The 22,554-nt window shown below is 33.6% G+C and overlaps 1 protein-coding gene across 8 annotated transcripts in view; it reads left to right on the top strand.

Moving 5' to 3' along the window:
* LOC116346382 overlaps nt 1-22,554 on the top strand; it is a 72,990-nt gene that overhangs the window by 29,324 nt on the left and 21,112 nt on the right. For all 8 annotated transcript variants that reach the window (XM_031776395.1, XM_031776403.1, XM_031776398.1 and 5 more), the window contains exon 3: nt 16,030-16,187. The gene's annotated coding sequence lies outside the window, so the exon portion shown is untranslated. The remainder of the gene's footprint in view (nt 1-16,029; nt 16,188-22,554) is intronic.

Raw genomic sequence — 22,554 nt, 5'->3', positions numbered from 1 at the left:
GTTTTGGATTTAGAATCGGTAGCCACCATCATCGGCTTGATTTTGTTTCACAACAATACTGGGCTTCATTTCCCACTAAATTTGCTCGCAACGGATTATATTCATTGTTGAAACTGTGACAGAAACAAAATTAGGAGCAAACATTATGGCTTTACGGTTACACTAACCAACCATGCTCTCAAAATGAATCTTAATTTCCTTTCGAGGATTTAACTTTGAAATATTTTTATGTTAGTTAAGTTTAAAAGCCTACACAAGCCTCTACAACTAAGTAGTGGTATAATTTAGTTTCTAGGAAATGGTTTGAAAATAGTCCAATTTTGCATAATTCATATTGGATCCATCTGAGGTAACGCGGAAACCTTTTAATCTACTATCTCGAAAGCCGAAAGCAAATTTTTATTTTGTGGCTTGTTTGCACAAGCCTCATCGTACTATAGAAATGACCAAATGAAGTTGTTGAGTGATGCTTTACGCTACGATTAAAAGACATAAAAAAAAACTCCCATGTAATCAAGTATTTGAATTTTTAACAGCGGATTTGCACTTAGATTAAGTTGCCATGTTTGTGCATGTAACAAAAATACCGAATGAAAATGTTGGCATTTTTCTACACATGCGCTTAATAAAGTATACTTTCAGCCCATCAGAGAATGCAGTAAAGCGTCAACGACAAGATATTCCAACAACCGAATCAACAAAAAAAAATGATTCATAAAACAAAGGTTCATAAACAATGCAGAGTCATACGTTTTCATTATTAAGAGCTACCCAGAGAATGCCAGTTCAAATCACCATGATGAGAGAAAGAAAACATTGTATGGTCACGGCACTGATAACGATTTTGCCATAGAAAAATATATATTTTCCCTTTATTGGCGTTAAGCTTGTTTTCTTTATGTATTTCTTAATTTAGCAATTTTTCTGGATTTAATTTTTTTCTCTCTTTTTCTGGTTCGCCGCACCGTTCTTAGTTTGGTCACATTTTTATGAAATTGAAATTTATGAAAGAACAATGAGCAGCTAATGCTCTTTTATGGTAAGCGAAGACAACTTCGAATGGCGTTGGTAAGCGAAGTATAAAGTATAACAATTGCCACCGCAACGCAAGTAATGCGATTGAACAATGATGATTATGATGATGATGAGAACAGAACAATAACGAACGACACCAAAATGAAGCAGCAACAATGATCAGAAAACATGCTTCCAGATTGTGTGTTATCCGACTTTGGGCGGCATTAGATGTTCGTATAATCATCAGTGTCTTGGTCTCCCTCTTATCTCGTTTGGGCAATCTCGATGCATCCGTGCACAAGAGCGCACATGAAATGAGATTATTACTCGACACACTAAATCACTGCTTGTGCTGTGTTGTGTGCACAATGTGCATGTGCAATACAATATATTCTATACGTATGGAACAACACTGTACTGTAATGTATGAAATGCATTGCCTGCTTCTGCGAAATGTGGCTGCTCACTTTGCTGTGGTTGATGTTGTTGATGACCTGCTTGTGTCTATCGAATTCTGTTGTTGCCTTTTGAACATTCGAATTATGCACTTACAGGACTTACAAGTTTGTCCATAAATCTAAATAAACATGTACTTGTATAAGAGCGTCAAGCCCAAAATTTATTCGCCAAACAATAGGAAAAACGAATTAAAATTTGTCTACTGTTCCATTCGTACGTTGAAAATCTTATTCCTTTTTCTCTTGCAATCAATAGCACAGTCTGCAATCCACATTGAATCCCAACGTGAAAATAGCTTGTAGATTGTTTATTACAATGAGTAGTTTATCGTGTAAATGTTGTCTACAAAATATAATATCTTCATAGATGTGATTTATGCCGAGAGAGAGAGAGAGAAAAAGAGATTGCACCCAATGCAGATACTATAGTCAAAATAAGCGGCATGAATACATTCATTAGAAAATCAGCACTAGTGATGACCGCCTGCAAAGTACTACTACTTTGAAGATTGTGATTTCATTTCGCCATATTATTTCGCAAATTGAATAATTTTATTTTGTTTTTTCTCTTCATATTTTCATTTGTATCCACAGTTGCGTTTTCATAATGGAGCCATTCGTTGTGCTTATCTTGTTTCATTCTGCCGTTACATTATACAGAAGATGAAAATTTTAATTACATGAGTTTCGAATATGTCGGAAATGTCCAGACGAATTGCAATTAATGAGTAAATTAGAAGCAGTTCTCCCATCGGCACTTTATTTTTCAATAATGCCGTATTTCACTAGACTGGCTTATTTAGTTACGATTGTCGCAAATTTTCTTTCCACAAGGACTAGAAAACCGATCCATTTGTCATGCTTTTTTTATACTTTGGTTGGATTCCGAAGCGAATGTTTCCTTAATGAATTTCTTGCCCAGCGGTAAGCTTTCAGCTTTGGTGAATCATTGTCGTTATTTATACAATGATTCAATTTCATTGTATAATTAGTATTTATTCTTTTTTCTTCCCTTTACCATATTCAAATAGAGGTAAAACAATACATGCAAATAAAAAAATGAAAGAAAAGGAAGTCAACAAATGAAAAATGAGGACCACAAAAAAGCAAATGAAATACCGCGAAATCGAAACACAATAAAAAAATGTGGAATGAACCAAAAATATATATTCATAAAAAATGGTTTATAACGATGATCAAATGACTTGGTTTTTTTTCGGTGAATTTGTAATTGTGTCGCCGTTTGCTATAGCGCACGTGGCTTATCGCATTTCATTTTCCGAATTCGTATGAATTCATCAAAAATAATGGAATATTCAGAAAGACCCTCTGAGAATTAGGAGCAGTAGAAGAGCGACACAAAAACATTTTCATACAATATTAAAAAGCATTTCATTTTTGCCCTAAACGGTAAAATGTGTATGCGTGCGTCCAACCCAAAAAGGTATATTCATATTCAGCATTTGATTTTTCTTCGTCCTTCGAAAAGAGCCTAATTTAATACAAAATATTTGCATTGTTACTTTTCACCTAGTTGGCTACTTTGCTTGCGCCGCTCAAAAGCTGAAAATTTTCCTTTAATGTTAAATATCCTTTATTCGACTGCAGATTGGCGCTCCGATAATAAACATTCAAAAGGAACGCAAAATGAGAGTGCTTTCTCTCGCCCCAAGAGGGAAAAAACGGAAGAAATATATATTATAAATATTAGTTTTATTCTGCTGAAAAAGGTCGAGAGTGTGAGAAAGAGAGAGAGATCACATGGAAAAAATGAAAAATTAATATGGGCAATTTATAGGGACGGAGTTGATGGATTTACAATAATTGCATGTATTTTTGCTTCATCATAATGATATTAATTATGTTCCCTGTGCTGTTTTTGAACGCCACCTTCGCATTTCGCAGCATATTTTGGATGGAAATTATGCATTCAGAATCAGTGTTTGCAACAAACGGAAAAACGGAAAAATCGCGAAAACTAGTAAATATAGATAGAGATACGAATATGGGCACTTTATTATTTAAAACGCACATTTAATGCAAATGACTGACGACAACATGATTTTCATGGGTACATAAAACTCATGGATTTTCGACGACATCTCTTCAAAGCCATGTCTATGCAAAATAGTTGGTCTCTCGTTTAGCTGCATTGGAAAAAGTTGTCATTTCATTAAAAATACATGTGTTCATTTGACCGAATCAATGCGCCGCATGTAACATCGACTGACAAAAATATGTTTAATTCCCATGTTCCACGATTGCGATTTATGTGATGGTATCGCGTATACAGTAATGGACTATCCACTTCATATTGACGATAACAAAAAGAAAAGGAACAAAAAACCAAACAGCCGACTGTATACAATGCAACACTATGGCGCGATACTAAATATGGAATTAGTAGTCGTCAGTGTCATTAGCGTGTGCAAAATCCAACAACAATAATAACAAGAATGGAACATGAGTATATTATGGTGTGTTGCAATTGTATGTTAATGGCGATCGTGTTACGATCCATCGGCGGTGCGCAGAAAAAAGGTGCCCATTCGAAATGTACACGAACAACATTGTGTCGTCGTCGCATTATGTAAACGACCACCCTTATTGTGAACTGTCTATTATTTCATAACATTCCTCTATGACTGGCGACAATATGTTTCATTGGATTGTGTGCGCGATTTCAATGAATTTACTAGCTCATTTATACTACACACTCTTGCGCTCAACTCTACTCTAACTATATTTGGGTAGTTAATTGTAATTGTAAATGCAATCATGTGAGTTATTGTATTTTCTCTATGGTGTTGTATATATAGATATATAGATCGATCTCGGCATTAGCAATGGTGTGTGTATAAATACCACACAATTAAGCGTCCGAAGCGAACAAAAACCAAATGCATTTCATTTCGAATGTGGTACTATTTTGACTAAAACCAATTTGGTGTGTCTATTTATGTGTTAACAATGTTAGAGTGTCTGTGAGTGAGTGGGCAAAAAGAAATCAAATCGTAATTATAACTAATAAACAATTTTGAGGTGCGGTTTTTTGGTTAAATTAGTAGATTTTACCAGCAAATACATTGTATACTGCAGTTGAGTTTGCTCTTTGCCATTTGATTTGCACAAATGGAAAATGGGGAATGTGATGACGGTTTTATGAATAGAAGAAATACAAAATATAGCCAGAGCATGAATTCATTGGAAATGCAGACAAAGCAGAAGACTACACCATCGCTTCCTGCAAATGAACCATCAATTATAATTATTGTAAATAATTTATGTGAAATTGCCAGATACATGCTTTATAAATGCACCCCCTTCCTTCATGGACGCTCTGATGCACGTCTACCTAAAATTTATTCGTGCTCTGTTCGCATCGCAAACACACCGCTATGATTTCATTTTAACTGAATCCCAAATTCGGAATTAAATTCACAGCACGGTTTAAACATGTGACAAGAATAAGCGTGTTTAAATAAAATACAACAACAAAAACAGCAAATAATATATAGCATGCGGGCTCTTCTTAATAATCGCCAAAACCAGAAAGTGTTAAAGTTCACAGTTACATGTGTATTTTATGTGAAAATTAGTCTTTCGAAAGTTTGACAATAATGTGAGTGCATCGATCAAACGCACTCTCCTGAAAAGCATATGTCATTCAAAATAAGGGTATGTACAAATCGGAGGGTGGAATGTTACACGTGTAAAAGCTGAAAAATGATAAACTAAACCGCACATAGTGCAGTTGCCATCCAACATCCTTACTATATAACGTAGTAAAATCTTGTCATCGCGAACACTTCCAAATACACATCGAAGGTGATTGATGGTATATTTTTGTTAAGCTGGCACAAAGTTGCAAGCAATCAACATTTAATTTCCTTTTTATAACCAAAACATTCCAATCAAGATTTTATTACTCATCGAATATTGTACGGATAGCAAGTGTTCGTATGAAATAAAATGAGCATCAATGAATTATCCATGAGTTGTTCGCCTCTTCGATGGCAGAGAGACGGAAAAAGTAACGAAATTGATAACGTGCATGTGATAGATATGACAGGTTATGAGCGTATTAAAATTTTATTTCAACGCATAAATTACAGAGACTTCGTAATCATTTGCTTTTTGAGTGTTTTGTGCTGAATTTTCAATTTTTCCATGTCTCTTTTCACTCTGTCAATTCCGAATGTCTGGTACCGTTGCGATCTGTTTTGATGGATGTAACGGCGAAGCATAATTTTGCAATTCGAATGCGAAATTCATAGAAAATGCTTGTTTGTTACTCATCAATATGAATATGATGAGCGAATCCCCATTTTTCGTCTGGTCCGAGCCAATATTGTGTAGTATGTACAAGTCACCGTTTGCCTGATGTGCTTAAGCACCATTCCTTTTGACTATAATAATGGTATGAAAAAATCCAAAACGTACGTGCATTAAGCGTATTGCCGACCTTAGCAAAAAAAAGTGAAAAGAAAATACGAAATAAAATAAATAATGCAAAAGTCAAATGATAAATAATAAAAGATGTCGCACATGTAATAATAATACATGAAGATGATGTGTCTTTTGTCATTTGCTTGTTCTTGTGCTTGGGTGCAGACGCTGGCTCTTGATATGTATTTCAAAACGGCGTAAACGCAGTACATTTCATAAACGACAAGTGGTGGTGACAAGTGTATGTTATTGCATTAGCTAAACTAAAACTTCATAAAAATGAACGCAACAGCATCAGAGAATTTCAAACGAAATGAGAATTTATAAACGGTAGAAGATAAAAAAAACCGTTCAGTCAGCGCATTTGATGAGCAAATGTATCAAAAGATGTGTCGACAAAACGGAAATTCGTGTACAGTAGAAGGATAATGAAGGATTAAATGAAAACAGCATTATTCACGGCATTGAATTTTCCCTTTATTCTATACAAAAACACAATCCCGTTCGCTTCATTGTGTGTAAAGTAGCTTTTCTTTCATATATTGACTGCTCGTTCATCTTGTTGAAACTTTTCTATTTTCACACCGAATATGATTTATAATTCCATTTTTGTTGTTCGACGTCTGACACTCTCCCTTTCGCAGGAAATAATTGAATGTATGAATGATGAATGATACATTAGATTTACATCACATTCGCAATTTCCAATTTTGATTCATATTTTTAATGTTACTTCCACATTCTATTGCCGCCACAAAAGAATCTATATGAAGCGGTTTACTTGTAAAAATAAAATAAAAAGAAAATCCTATTAAATATCCTTATTTGGCAGGTCGAATGTGAAGAAACTTTAATCACATATCGAAGAATATATGGTATTCGATTGTAGGCCAATAAGTAACAAGAAAAAGTCCCCCATGAATTACGAGCTAAGTTCATTTCCAACATGAATCATCGTGAATTGTTGATTAATATTTGTTTCATTCGTTCCATTATTATTAGTTTTAAGTTTTTATCAAAGGATCTGGCAGTACGTAAAAGTTTATTGCCTTTTTTGTGTGCATGAGAAAAATGGATCAATCTGTTTGCAAAAACTTTGCTCATGTCCAGACAAACAAGAAGAAAAATTGAAAAGTATGAATTCACAAAACGAAATCTAGCATGAAATACAATAGACACAAAATTAGGCAATGTGTTTGCACGCAAAGGCAACCAACAATGAATGAAGTAGGAACTAGGAACTATCACTGGGGAATTTAATAGAAATGCTCAAAATTGGATTCCACGTTTTTATCTACCAAACGTTTGCTGGGGAAATGATTTTCATTCTACTTCCAATTGTACGGTCATTCTAACCACAGTATTCTCATATCGCCACTTCATCATTCGCATTTAACACACTGTTCTGCTATAAATTGATTAAACCGGTGAAAGGGCAGTATATTGAATCTGAAATGTTGAAAAAGTGGCAACACGTCTAACGAAGCAATATTGTACAATACACACATAAAACAGGTGCATAAGACAACCAAGTAATGACATTGTTTGTCGACAGCGATTACATCTATTAACATATAAATTGACGATTGATTTTCCCAGGGAGTTCCAAAAAAGAGCAAACTTTCACCTTTACAATTTAAAATGGAATCTGTGGAAAGGTTCATTGAGTCAATGAACGACATTCAGTAAGACAATGTCCCATCAAAATGTTTGCCTCTCAAATGTCATAACTTTGCTATTGACAACATTTATTGATGTATTCTTTATTTTCGAGACACACAAACGTGCTCATTTTTTTTTAGATGAATTTCTCTATTTTGATAGCACATTAGGTAATCGCCAATAAATTCAATGGATTTTAAATAGCTACGGAAACATATTATGGCATCTCTAATGGAATCACGACTAAAAAAAACTAGTTTTTAAAAAACTGGTTGAGACAGTGTAATTCCAGATACATGCATTTACATTTTTTATTCGTTTGAACAGGTCTTGTATGATTTAAATTGCATGTTCATGAGATATTTTATTTCAATCAAAGGTTCTTCTTTTTCTTCTTATCTTTGATCATTTCGGTATTATCATCCAAAGCTATAATCATAAATTCATAAAAATCGATCATTGAGGAATTATGCCAGTGAATAATAAGTTTGACATATGCACATATCGTGATTGTTTGTGCACAACATGATTTTTTAGTGATTTAAATAGTTGACCTTCAATGTAAACCGTTATCAAATTGACGTAATTTTCTCTCTCTTTTGTCACGGCACTCAAGCAACGTCTAATTATCAACACCAAAGACATCATACATATATCTCAAAATACTTTCGTATAATCAAGCATTCACATCTTTCGTTTTATTTTTTGAATTAATTGGACTTTAAACGTTTTGCATTCAATAAAATCTGTCATCTCTTAAATACATCACTGATGTATTAGAGATGCCAGAACATCTTTCATGTTCAATTTATAAGCAATTAACCCAATAAATTGATATAAATAAACAAAACACACTAAACTACAGTTTAACTTTGATTTATGCATTTATTCAACATTGGCGCTGACCATTGAATGTTCAACAAAGATCGTTCTTGTACGGACGGAATTAATTTTCAATAAAAATGAAAAGTGTAATCAAGAATATATTTAGCGCGCTCCCATAAAAAAATACCAAACACATTGATTTTAAATAGCGGAGGAAAGTTGCATCAACGCTAATTTAAATTTTTGATGGCATGTTGTGAAATTATTGTGATTGCATTGTTAAAATCAATGACCTGCTACAATCCACAATGTATTTTTGGTAAGAAAATTCATCGAGTACGCTTGCATTTTTGTTTGGCGAAAAAAAAATCTCAGCAAAATTATACGTACCTAATATACATAATTTATACATAATTTGTCTGACAAAAAAGGAACCCATCTTATGCTTTTCATTTTGTGGTGTTCCATACTTTGGTGGTATAAGTGAAAAAATCTACCTTCAACAGAAATGAATTCTTGTTATGTGAACTACAAGTCAAACTATTATTACATATTTTGATTGTTTGTACCGCCGGAGAATGGCAGAGAAAAAAAAGAAGAAAGCATAAAGGAATATTACATTAAATTATTCAAAAATCATAAATAATAAAAATATGTATATGTTAAAGTGCTTATTTATTTATGAATAAAATATCCGTCATGGTTACAAGGATAGCAGCGGAGAAACGAGGTGAACATTTGGGAAATTGAATAATATTGCCCATAACATGCATATTTTGTGTGACGGGTTCATATTGCAGTTTATTACCTCGTTGGCTGATGTTGAAAATTGCATGCAAAAACCTCATGGGGACAAAGAATGCCTTGTATGCCTTCATCAATTTTAAATTACAATTCGTGGCCGCTTTCAAACCTTAAAAAGAATATATAACGCTACTCGCATACTCATGCAAAGCATGAGCAACAAAAATCCCATTATTTTTACTGTTTCTATTGAAAAATTTATTGAGACATCAGAATTAGTTGAAATTGTTCCAACGAATTGAACGGTACTCATAATTAGTTTATCGTCATTTCATTGTTCTTTTCATCTCTTGTTATTGAATAATAATTTTGCGTGCCCATAAATTCCTTTCGCATCGATCTGGATTATAATAAAATGCGTTTCACCAACGAGGTAAAAGTCATAAAACCCCCCACACAAACTTTTAAATTATTGCCCAGAAATGCAGATAATAAATGAATTGCCCGAAACACCATGCATTTGAATTGTTATAATCGCAGTATAGCGATTTTCTGTTGCATACAATTTTTGAGTAATATATACGTACGTATTTATATAGTTTACGATTATTATGATTATGTGACAGCGGTGTTGGTGGTTTTCATACCGGTTCGTCAGCCATAGTTAAGTCTGAGCTAAATATGAGATGGTGGGCACCAAAAGGCGAATATCATTTATTGATTTGATCTTCAATTTAACGAGAACAATCACAACGAAATATATTTTTAATGATCTTAGAAATTCTGTTGGTTGGTTTATTTGAAAATTCTATTTATGGTATTTTCATCGCATTTGTGTCACATTGTCAACGATAAATGTGATTAATGCACTTAATATCTTTGCCGTATTTTGGTGGGAGACAGACAAGATTTTGTTTCAGAATGTGCATGGAATGCCATCGGATATCATTAAATAATGAAAAAGCTTTTCACCACACCAACAAGTTGGCGGAACGTTTCTTCGAATAGGAAAACGATTTATGCACAACCGCAACAGCGGAAATCATATTCGCGACATTCTAATGATTTCAACGGTTGAACTGCTCTCTTTTGAATTGTCTCTCGTGTATTCTCTCATTCATTTGCTGAATGAAATGGAAAACCGACTTTTTTTTCATTGTCGAAGAATGCTGAAAACAGCCCACGTTGAACAGCAACTTCAATAAACTTTCATCATTCGTTATACGAATCGTGCACGAATTGTGTTGTACTTTTTTACGATTTTCATTTTTAATGAAATTTATCATCGGCAAGCAGAAGACAACACATTTGTATGCTTTTCGCACTTTGCTCTACATCCTGAATGCTTTCCACTTTTCTATACATTTCGCTTTGTTTCGTTAAGAGGATGTTTTTATTGTTATTGTCATTTGCTCTTCGGTTCACACCATACTCTTCTCAATGTGTATTGCATTGTTATTTGTTCATTCAACTCTCTTAATTTCTGAGTAAAACGTCTGAATTCAGTGTTCAGTGTACACTGTACACGCATCCATGGCATAAACACACAAACAGACATAAACATTTGTTCGTTCGCGCGCATTCACATCGCATTTATTATTTATTTTATTCATGTTGTGAATATTTGCATCGCTTTGATTTAATTTATGTTAACGCCAAGTGATATATTGAAAATTATTAATTTGTTTCGTTCTTAATGCGCCTTTGTTCGCGACTGCTCATGTTTTTGTTCATATTCATATTCATTCGGTATAAAATGATGGTTGCTCCACGCATAAATGGTGGCTCTTGACTGAAGACACATAATCACGCATCTTATTGCTACAGTTCAAGCATTTTCACTGAGCATGAATTCTACTTCACGCATGTTCATTTATATTTATACCTACATTTTTATCAGAATTTTCGAATTTCCGTGCCGATACCATTCTTACTCTCTTACATCGGTTTTTTGTTTCTTCGTTGGATTGATTTGCTGTGCGCCCCACATTTGCGATCCATACGAATGCCACGTACCATTGTGTGTCATGCCAAAATCGAAAAATCATGTTGTTTTTTTTTTCAATGTTCAGACATTTTTGCATAAACAAACGAGAGTGAATCACGACATTGTGATGTTCGACGATGATGAAGCTCTTCGCTTCGATTGTTGAGTGCCTTGGTTCTTTCTCATATGTTTCCGATATCACAGTTTTACCGACATAAAATAAATATCGTTTTGGTTTTTGTGCGCTTGAAAATCGTTGTCAGTGAGATTGTATTTTAATATGCTGGCGCATTAATAAAATCGGTGCCAATGTTTGTTTGGTGTCATGCAATGTGTCTCTTAAATGGAATATTCGTTTGGCACGAAAATCCATTGTACCGAAAGATGCAAAACGATAAATAATCTTTGGCGTTTTCCACTCTTTCTTCTTAGTTATTTTGCTTTCATTCAATTGATTTTTTTAGTTGAGCAATGAGCAAATGTTGCAAGTGCACCTGCTAACGGTATTACTTTATTCCGTATGTCAGCAGCAAAAGCAACAAAACATTCACTAAACTAGCACGATTACGATGACAGGGAGCGTGACAACAATTTGAAGTAAAAATATTACATGCCTTGTTCTCGTTCATGGTCGTTTCCAATTTTCAATCAATGTGAATTTCAAGAGAAATTGCTATTTTGCGATGTTATCGAAACGACGATTAACGGTCAACAAACAGACCAATGATTTGAAATATTCTTGCTTTAGTCTTTGCAGTTGAAAACGTTGAAAAATTAAACACTTTAAAAGGAATTTATTTCGCTATACTTCGAATTAACAAGAATTTAGTGTTCAAATGATTCTTGAAATATTTTTGTTCCAACAGTGTATTTTGTATTAAGAGGAAACTGATGATTTGTTCAAAAAACAGTTTATTTGAAAGAAATGCATTTCTATTTGAATGGACTCATTTTCAAAATACACATTGTTTGCAATTTACATTAAAGTCCATAGAATAATCATATCAGAATGTTATAAGACCAAAAACTAATAAATTCCATAATTTTCCGCCAAGATTATCAGTTTCGATAATATGCACTGTTCTTTAATTGTTTTTACTTCATGAATTTCCCACGTCAATTGATGGCTAGTTCTCAATATATATTAACGGAATGATCTCACTTGCATACATAGTTAACATAATTTAGTTGCGTGCTCACTTTGTAGATTTCGCTTATGTGTTTTGTGTGTAGATACTGACTAGCCATAAAGGTTTTAAACCGATCTATGTTTACATTGTTAAAAAGTACTCATCTTTTTATTATGTTCAATTCTTAGAACTTTATTCTTCTTCAAACTCATCAAATAATAAAATGGACGTCTATAAAAGTGATAATCATGCGAAATAAACGGGATTTCAATTAATAATTCAACTGCCAGAGGCAAAAAGTTTGACTTGAAAAAAAAATAAACAGACTTTTACTATTCAGCATGTATCACAGAGAGTAATAGAACATATAACAGCAGTATGGAAATGTAAAAACCATTGTATGTACCGTAAGAATCATTTTATTTTCGTTGCTAGTCCATATTACTAGAAAAAAATTGTCTACTTTCCAACAACATTTCGTTTGAGGTTTGAATGCCACAAGCTGTGACGGCCGATGTTTCCAGTGAATGTTTTTCTTTGCCCAACTAAAAATGCTGGGATTAACTGCCAACGCCGAATTATATTTCACTATTTTTATCCGAATTCTCAATGGATGGAATAATACCATTGTAGTCCATGTACCATGTGAATACACTCTGTCATTTTATAAAGTGGCGGCTAACAAAGAGCAAAGAATCATCAGCAGGATTCTAATCTCATCTCTAGATTGTCACGCTTATGTTGTCACCGTAGAAATGAACTAAAATAATCTATTGAAATGTCAGCATGCAATATTCCAAAGTCTTTCGTAATTTTCATTTTATATATTCTTTTACAGTTTTTGCGTTCATTTGCTGTAAAAGCAATTTTATCTTCGTTCGATTTCTCACATTTCATATATTTTTATTGGTAAAAGTTGAAGATCGAAGCAATGCTACAAAAAACGTAGAGCTCATTTTATTTAAGAGTTTATGGTAACCGAGATAAGCAAATATGGTAAAATGAAGGAGAGAAAAATGCACTTGAAGACAGAGAGAGAAATAGCCACAGACCGACTGTTTCAGAACGATATCGATATTTCACAAGCGACGGCAAACATGAGAAAGCCGAAAAAAAACTTGTTCAAGAGTTGTAACATGAGCGAAAATTCACTGAACTGAAAAATGAAATAAATTCGAAGAGAACGAGAATTTTCACTGGCTCGCTTGCGCATACCCATTCGCTTTGATGGTCAATCGATTCGCGATCCAAATCAAGTTTCCTACCGATAAACTTCGGTTGATGGTGCTCGCGCAAAAGAAACACATGAAAATGGTAGAAAATAGCATACGTGCACGTTTATATCGTGAAAAATGTAAGCGAAACAGAAACAATTTTTTAGATTCACATGCACGATATTAGATTGATTTTGAACTTGACCGAAAGTAGATAAAAATCACAGTAACTCATACAACCTAACAATCCGATCAGCATGGAATATTTTTTAAGTTCGATGAAAATGAAAAACGACAACAAAGTATAATTTCGCACTTAATCTGCTCTTACAATGTAGTTCCAATTTAAAGTTTGAAAAACTAAATCTGCGAAAAAGATAAAAGAATCAAAAGAGCATGCGATTTGGTCGTAATGATAAACGTCTGCTGCGAAAAGTGAAACAAAACGCACGAAAAAAAGGCAAAACAAAATTGAAACCATTTCTCATCTCCTTTGAATTCATCCATTGTTTTGCATATGAAATGAACTTATTTAAACGATTATCAGATTTTCTGTTTCTCTTTCTTTGCAGCATTTAGTTTGGCATGTCGTTTTCGGTCGTTGTCAATATTTATACGTGCATTCGGTGTCACGAAAGAAGGAATGAAAAGAAACCAAGCTGCTTGAATCGAATACAATGGTTTCGTTGCTACATAATATCAAATTATGCGATAAAAATAACAGTTTTGGTTTATTCAGATTCATCGAAAATGGTTTATGTATTACGAAATTGTGTATTGGGAAAAAGCAGGAGGCGTTCTTTGTAGAAAAGGAGATCAAATGCATTAAATAGTGGCTATTCAAACGAAAGCAACACATGGTTGCGTGCATTTGGCATTATTACAGTCTTTAAATATTAAATGAGCAGCGCTTACAATGTGACAATCCTGTCAACAAAATCCTATTTAGATGTTCTTATTATTGTCGCATTACTTTTTATCCATGGAGTGCAAACATTTTTCGTCTAAAAAAAAACATCTCATTTTGTCCATTCCATTGTACACCTTTCTTCAAATTTTCGAAAATAATTTGAAATTGAACGGTTTTGTATTTTTTCTAAATTTAATTTCGTTTTGGAATTAAAATTGCGTTCCATAAATACTGAATATTTATTAAACAAAAGTCCACATGAAATTTTATTGAAAACCACGCTTTGAAGTGACACTGCCATTTTATTTGATCACAGTTTTATTTGAAATCGAAACACATCAGATTTTATTCGATTTTTACAAGCTGTGAAGTGTCCATCAGTATAGAACAAATAGATACGAATTCATTTCTTACTTTGAAAAAAACACTCGCTACCATAAACAATACATGTAAAGGTAGCGAATAAAGAGTGTTGAGCAAACGATGCTGGATCCTTTCTGTTTTTGTCATTTTACCGACAAGTAAATAATAAAAGAATTGCGCTGTCAATTGCTACCGGATCTTATGAATACGGCGGCACGTTTTTATTATTATCTAGCTTCACCTTACTAGAAGAAGAAGAAAGGTTGTTTTAAATCATTCAATTCGAAATGTTTTGTTATATCTTGTTTTCATTCGGAGATTTCAATTCGAAAAAAGTGAACTATTCGTGAAATAGAATCAGATGTTGTTTTTATAAAGAGAAATTTGGTAATGTGATGAACATTACAATATATTTGGATGCTCTCGTTTCGAGTGTTTACTCATTTAAATTAAGAGTTCAATCATTCATTGCGCATATGACTGTACTGCTCATTTTCTATTTTCGTATCATTTTGCCGCTTGTTTTCTCGTTTTCAATGTTCTTTTGCCCCTTATTCCATTCAATCGATTGAATCTATTGGTTATTACCTTTTTTCAACTTCAGTTATCATATTCTACCACCGTTTCTTTATATTCCTCTCTTTTTTATTTTATCTTTTCAATTCGTGAAATGAAAAAAAGAATTGTTTGAGTTTCGTGTAACAACCGAAATCGCTCAAGATAAAACATTTGTCGGCATTTTATCATTGGCACACACTTTCAGGTTGGCAAGGAAACAACTGGCATCACCAATATCAATGCAAACCGTATATATATGCACTCATTTAACTTGATTTTACAAAAGTTATACTTTTGATGTTTTGCGAACGCTTCCGAAAGAACGGAAATACGTTTTCTATTACATTGATGAATTGTAATTGAAATGGATATAAGCTAATTATATAGAGTAATATGAATACAATTCAAAGTACTATTTTTATAGCATTGAACATCGGTTTTTTATGTTTTTTATATTGCGTATGGCTACTATTCAACAGAATAGAATTCCAAAAATATGAAGTCTATCTGCAACCTTAGACAAAGTATTTAAATATTGATTCCTTGTACTGAACTAAACGTTTATACATATAAAAAATCAACCCAAATGAACTGTCTCTTCCTTTGAAATGTTATCAACAACCTTTGTGTATGTGCTGTTTGCAAAATAGACTTAATTTGTAAAAAAATAATATACTATTTATAACGTATTTTTTCGATATTTCTCTTTCAGGTCTTTTTCTACGAGTCATCATCTAGTGATCTACATTTGCGTACATGATTCAAAATAATTGAATTGAAATAACGAAAAAACATTATATGGTTCCAAAAGTGTGTGTTTAGCAAAATCAATTCAATGGACAAAATCTGTGAATGATTGCATTGAAAAAGGTAAATTAAAAATAAATTCTATTAACGAAATCAATTTTGAATTCAATTTGGAAATTCAACTTTTTGGCTTATAAGTTTGAAAATGCCAAGATGAGCATGCCTAAACTTTTTTTGCCATACGAATACAAAATCGAAGATTGATTCTTTTTTGTCAGACACACATGCTAAATATTATGCAGAGAGAGAGAGAGAGTTCTATTCATTATGGTATGTTTCATTTAAGCAAATTCTTAAGAAAAATGTATATCAAGACATGGATCTGATAGCAAAGTCTCTCAATTCTGGTCGATGTATGAGCGCACGATGGAAACCAATCCTAAATGTGTAAACGTAATAAATTCAGAATGTTCGCTTTATTGTACTCGCTTCGCAGCCTGAAATATTGATTTTATATGGTACACCTGTGTATATTTCAGTTAGTAAAATGTGCTCCAGCTCATCCTTCAATGCATTGCCTGTTAAGAGCGAGGCAGTCAATCGATTCGTTTTGAATGGATATTTTATTGGCATTTTGGTTAATGTGAAAATTGATTTTACGAATATACATCGACTTTATTGAACTTCAAACGATATTCGACTCAGAGGCGTACATTACATACTTACAATGTGATGAAATGCAGAGCCGATTACGACTCGCACAAGAATAAATCCATTGAAGCTACGTATTGAAAATTACTTGAGAATCGAATTCAAATGTATGCAACTATATAAATTTAGTTGGGAATTTCCTTTTCGAGCCAATGCATCTCAAACCGTTTGCTTTTTGTCTACAAATCTTAAGTATTCAACGCCTAACTTGAATAAAACTAATTCCATTAAGAAGCTGAAGAAAAATGTTCGGCTTCAAATGCACAACGAATTTATTCATCGGATTTTCTATCATTGGCAAGATGCTTACCGATCGGATTTTCTGAGCTCTATCTATCTGATGTATAAGCATTTAGAAAATGTATCTATCTTAAATATCAAGTATACGTACGTAAATGCACCTTTATAGAAATATTAAATTGAGTGTAGTGCAAATAGTAGACCAGTGTGTCACACGATTTTTTTTTTTTTTTTTCAAAATTCTCATTGGATGTGATAGAGGGGTCCAAAATAACACATATGGAATCAAAATGTTTCCCCCAAACTGATGACATTTTTGGGTATTTTATTAGATCAACTCTATCTCATAAACGACTAAAAATATTCGATTGCTTTCTTTGGAAAAGCTGTGACCCTTAATAATCAGGATAGATCCATTCGTTCGAAAGATATTTCAAAACAAGTATATCGCTGCTAGGTTACGTAGCTAGATTACGCATCGACGAATTAGATATATCTGGAATACCGAAAGCATTGAATGGTGTACATTTCATTTGAACTAATATAAAATAGAATACAGCTCCATGTCAAAACATAAAAGCAATTGTTTGCTCGCAATAACTAATCATCAGTACAACAACCCCTGTCAGTTTTCATTACTGTGATGTACAACACTATGACTTTCATAGCGTCGTTTTGAATAAGAAAAAACATCGAAATCCTGCTCTGGTCAATAATTTTTTATATTAAATTCAACAATTTATAATGTATACAAATATAACAAGACGAATAAAGAATTTTAAAAGTAACAAAGAAAGAAACGAATTTAGAGGGTATAATTGTAAAAGTTTCTTTTTAGAATGTTGGAATACTCTTTGTTAATTTTTGCTCATGATGTTTATTCGTGATAACTTTTCACAAAATTAATTTTTCTGGTAACGTATTTGATGATTCAGAGCTTAGTTGATGGTTTCAGTTCGACATTAACTGGAATAATTGCTTAAATCTCTTCCCCGGTGAATTTTCTATCCAAATGCTCGTAACTAACTTCTCATAATTTCATGAAAAAAAGAGCAAGGAAACCGAATTCAGTTTAATATGTATGGAAAGGATATAAGAATATATATCCTTTGGAGAGAGAAAAAATTCTGCTAAAAACAAAAACTATTTGCACACTGATAAAAAGTTTTCCATTTGCGTACCCTTCACTCTTCACTTTTTCTGCGGGTGATGTTGAAACTTTGAAAAATAAAACAAAGAAATAGCGGAAAAGAACGGGGGAAATGGAAAAAAATCAAAAGGAAAATTCAGTGAAATGAAGAACCGCTATCGCGCGAACGTAAATTATCTTTTAAAATGTGAATAAGAAAAAAGAATATGAGCCAGTAGATAGCCGACCCATGCCTTGGTGAATGAGAAACGAAGGCTATTGAACAATAGAAAACGAAGTCTTGATAACAAACAAAGTTATTTATTTTCAATGTTCGAGTGCGCGACGTTACACTGTCATATCATGAGTTGAAACGGTGCTCAAGCAATTACAAGGCTTGGCATTGCAATCGTTTCAAAAACAGGAAGTTTAGCGGTTTTTATCGGTTTGCAAGTCATCGTTGCAACGGAACTTGACAATTTGTATGCGAGAATGCCGCCACCGGCGGACAGACTGATTTCGCTTAAATATACAAACTTAAAATAGAATGAATAAGAGCAAGGAATGAGATGGAAACACGTAACGCGCAAAAACAATATGTTAATCATTTTATTGCTATTTCCAATTTGAAAAGTTTTGCATTTTAATCGTGAATGGTTAAATGGTGAGACAGGAACAGCGGCACACACTTGTGGTGCCAACGTTTTAGCATGCCTGAAAGAATTACATTGAAGAACGCTCAATTCGAGCGTCTCGTTAATGGTTTGGTTCCACTTTAATTTAGTTGAAATTTATTTGTCTGGTTTAAATTGAATGGCTGCACTGATGGTGCGCGTGGATTTTAACGTCGAAGTTGTTGACAGACAAAAACTTCAAGTTATGCTCGCGGTCTTACTTTTTTGTACTTTTGTTTATTCGAATGGATATGTTTATTTTATTGTCTGCCGTTGGCCCGATGCGGATTGCATTGTTGCAGAAACGATGTAGATGTAGCAGCCATATCCGACTAATTTACCTGTACAATACATGTTCCCTATAACACGCTTGTATTTTAGTTTTATTTGTTATTTCACGCATTGGCATATATTGCAATGGAAATTGAAAGACACTGTGCGTTCCGTAACATTTGTAACATAACTGGAAAAAACAAAAAAAAATGAACAAATTTCACCGGAAAACATGAAATATCAAAAACAGACGCACACGTTCCGTTTCATTGTTTGTGAAGACGATAGACAAAAATGTAACAATGCGTCAACCTCACATAGTGAAAAAAGAGTATGCAGAGGTAATAACAAGCAACAACACCAAAACAAATGAATCTCTAATGGATTTATTAATGTAGATCCGGTTCAAATTTGCCAAATTCGGTGGCGAGGAAGAAAAATTCGATACATGAAATTGAAAACGATTTTCAACTGTCAAATTGTTTGCAGAACAACGTGTTGTTCGTGACAGCATTTCGGCTTTTTTACTCTTTACAAACGTGTAACACACGAGTTTGGCAACGTACACAAATGTCTCATAATAGAATAGCAACAGAAACAGAAGCAATAAAACAACACACACATACACGCACACAATGGATTAATTTCTGGCAAGCGATTATTCTCCAGGATATTCGATGCTTTCGTTTGTTTTTCTGACATCGTTTGACATGCTCATAAAAATGCACATAAAATACTTATCATCTGTATACTGTTTGTTCCTTCATCTCTTTTTTTGTCTGACACAACGTACATCATCGTTACATCGAATGGTGTTTTGTGTGCTCTGTCGATCCGATCCATCCACTCGACGTATTACCGGAAATTTTATTTCCAAATGCGGAAAAACCACCCGAATTAAACCGAAAGAATCGAAGCAAAAGCAGAAGCATAGCGAAGCGCTATCATAAATTGCGCTTCAAAGTATTTTCGCGAATTAAATGTGATATCGATGCCAAAACACAAAGAAAGAGTGAAAGATAATGCTAACGATGTGGGAGACGACTGAGAGTTATTCCACTATGTAATACGGTTTTATTCAGATTGCGGCAAACGAGAAATTTCGATTACATGCATAATTTTTCAATATTTTTTAATTTTCCATAATGTAGTATCACCCTTCCTTGTCTGAACGCGTACATCGTAATCTCTGGCTGGGTTCAGCATGTCTTTTCATGCATAACAATCGGTATCACAGTTTTCTCAATATCGAAAAATGAATGTGATACTTCTACAAGCTCTATCTACTTAATCATTTCTCTGCCATCGAAAGAAACTAGATGAAAATTCGGTAAGACGATGCCAGTTTTTGCATAGTTGAACACAGAAATTTGGAGCCAGAATACATAATGCGGCAATTCTACGATAAAAATCCACTCGAATATCAATATCATGGCAAACATTGGAAAACCAAAAGTGCAGCTAAATCGAGAAAGCAGAACAAACATTGGGGTAGACTGATCCGAACGATATATCGCAAAAAAAGGAAGAAATGTTATTAGAGAGATGAAATGAACTAAAGTTATCAATAAATAAATTGATCCGGAATTCACTTAAGCGTGAATTTGAGAAAAGATATAGGTTCGGAGCATGGAAAATATTTGGCTACTCGGTTATTGTGTATCTTACCATTGCAGCTTCACTTTCAACTGAATACATTACGGCCTTGAATAAGTCATTGCGAATTCTTTCTTCTCTTTTTCTCTGATTCCATTTCTCAAATAAAACATAAACATTGACATGGCTTACTATTTAATAAGCCAACATTTTCCTGCGAGCCAAATTGTGCATCCGTTCGAACAGGGTTAGATATTTCGTTGTATAAAAAAACCTTGTGAAATGGACTCAATAAGGGAGTTTCGAGGAGACGAATTCTATTTCAACATAAGCCAAAAACTTCAATTAGTTTTGATTATGCGATTTTGTCGTTAAACATAGAAGTCAATTTTAAACAGTTTCGGTTTTTTCTCTCTCTTGTACGGAGTTTATAATTTCGTTGTAATAGCGCTTCGGGCCATTTGCTAGTTTGGTTTCCTGTTTGCATAATTCATACAACAATGTTCATGTTTTGTGATGATTTCGCCATTTCTTCAATGTACGTTGCTCTCCAATCCCAATTCGAATACGAAGTAATAAGCAACGCAATAGTCCAAGCTCATGTACTAGATCGGCTGGAGTACTTCTCGTAAATGCGTGCGCGAGTGAGCAAGCGAGCGAGTGAGTAAAGAGGAGGGTGAATTTATTGTATACATTTATTAAATGATTTAATAGAATGAGTTGGTTGAATGCAGATGCATGTGTGGTTTTTCCAGAGGAATGAAATAATGTGAATGTTTTGATATGAAATTGATAAACATAAGTAGCGAATCCACAAAAACCCATAAACTTAGATCATTATCTGGAAATGTTTTCTGTTTTTGTATCGAGTTCAGCAGACATGAAACCAAAAAAACAAAAAAAAAAACCCTTCGAAAACATAGCCCTATACATTGTATAAGTATTGTGTACGTATTTCAATGCTTGAACAAACATAAATATCGAATTTATTATACGAAAAACCCCCCGTTCGGAATTGGAGGAGCAACGGAGTTTCTGTTTTCAACTTGAATCATATTCTTGAACCATGATGAACATCCCGATTTAAAAAAAAAAAGCAAAACACATTGGATATATATAGCGTCATAATTGTCGGCGAATGAAGAAAAATACACACTTTTCTCCCTTGCAGTTAACGCAACGCCCTGTGCATATCGATGTGTAAATTCATTAACTATATGGAAGCCGAATACGTATTATGTTTTTAAAATATACTCTCGGCGTTATTTTATATTGCAAGGATTTTTTTAATGTGTAGATTGTGCCTTCCCTTAATGGAAAAAAGAACCTGATTGCTGAGCTCATAGTTTTCGGTGGTTTTACATTGAGAGGACTCCATATATTTTTTTTTTGTTTCATAGAATTTGTTTCAGTGCGTATAAGCCAAACGCAAACAATATGTAATACATTAAACTTTTGGTCTCTCGTGGCATCCAAACAGTGTGTGAGTGTGTAGTTTTCAGTTATAACAAAAAGATCGACATTATAGCCGGCGCGCCCTCGCTTCAGTAACCGATTTTAACCACTGTTTCACATTTTAATGGTATTTTATCTGAATTGCATTAGTCATCATCAGTTTTGGCTTCATCGAAATAGCCTTTGGCGGTTGCACTCATGAGGATGAAAATACATATTCACTAGCATACACAGTGTATACTATCATATTAAATGTGTTCAATGCTATCCGTACAGATTCCAATCGAACGCACAGAAGCGTAATAATAATAAAAAAGCAACAATTTATTTAAATTAAAATGCAATGCTTAACCGAAACTCCGTGTTTTTTATTCGACGCCTACCATTTTCCAATATGCTCGAAAAAAAATAG

The sequence above is a fragment of the Contarinia nasturtii genome, unplaced genomic scaffold (genome assembly GCF_009176525.2).
Source record: "Contarinia nasturtii isolate CC-2019 unplaced genomic scaffold, AAFC_CNas_1.1 Cnas_scaffold_1500, whole genome shotgun sequence".
In the NCBI taxonomy this organism is placed as follows: Eukaryota; Metazoa; Arthropoda; class Insecta; order Diptera; family Cecidomyiidae; genus Contarinia; species Contarinia nasturtii.
This window is presented reverse-complemented; position numbering and strand designations above follow the sequence as displayed.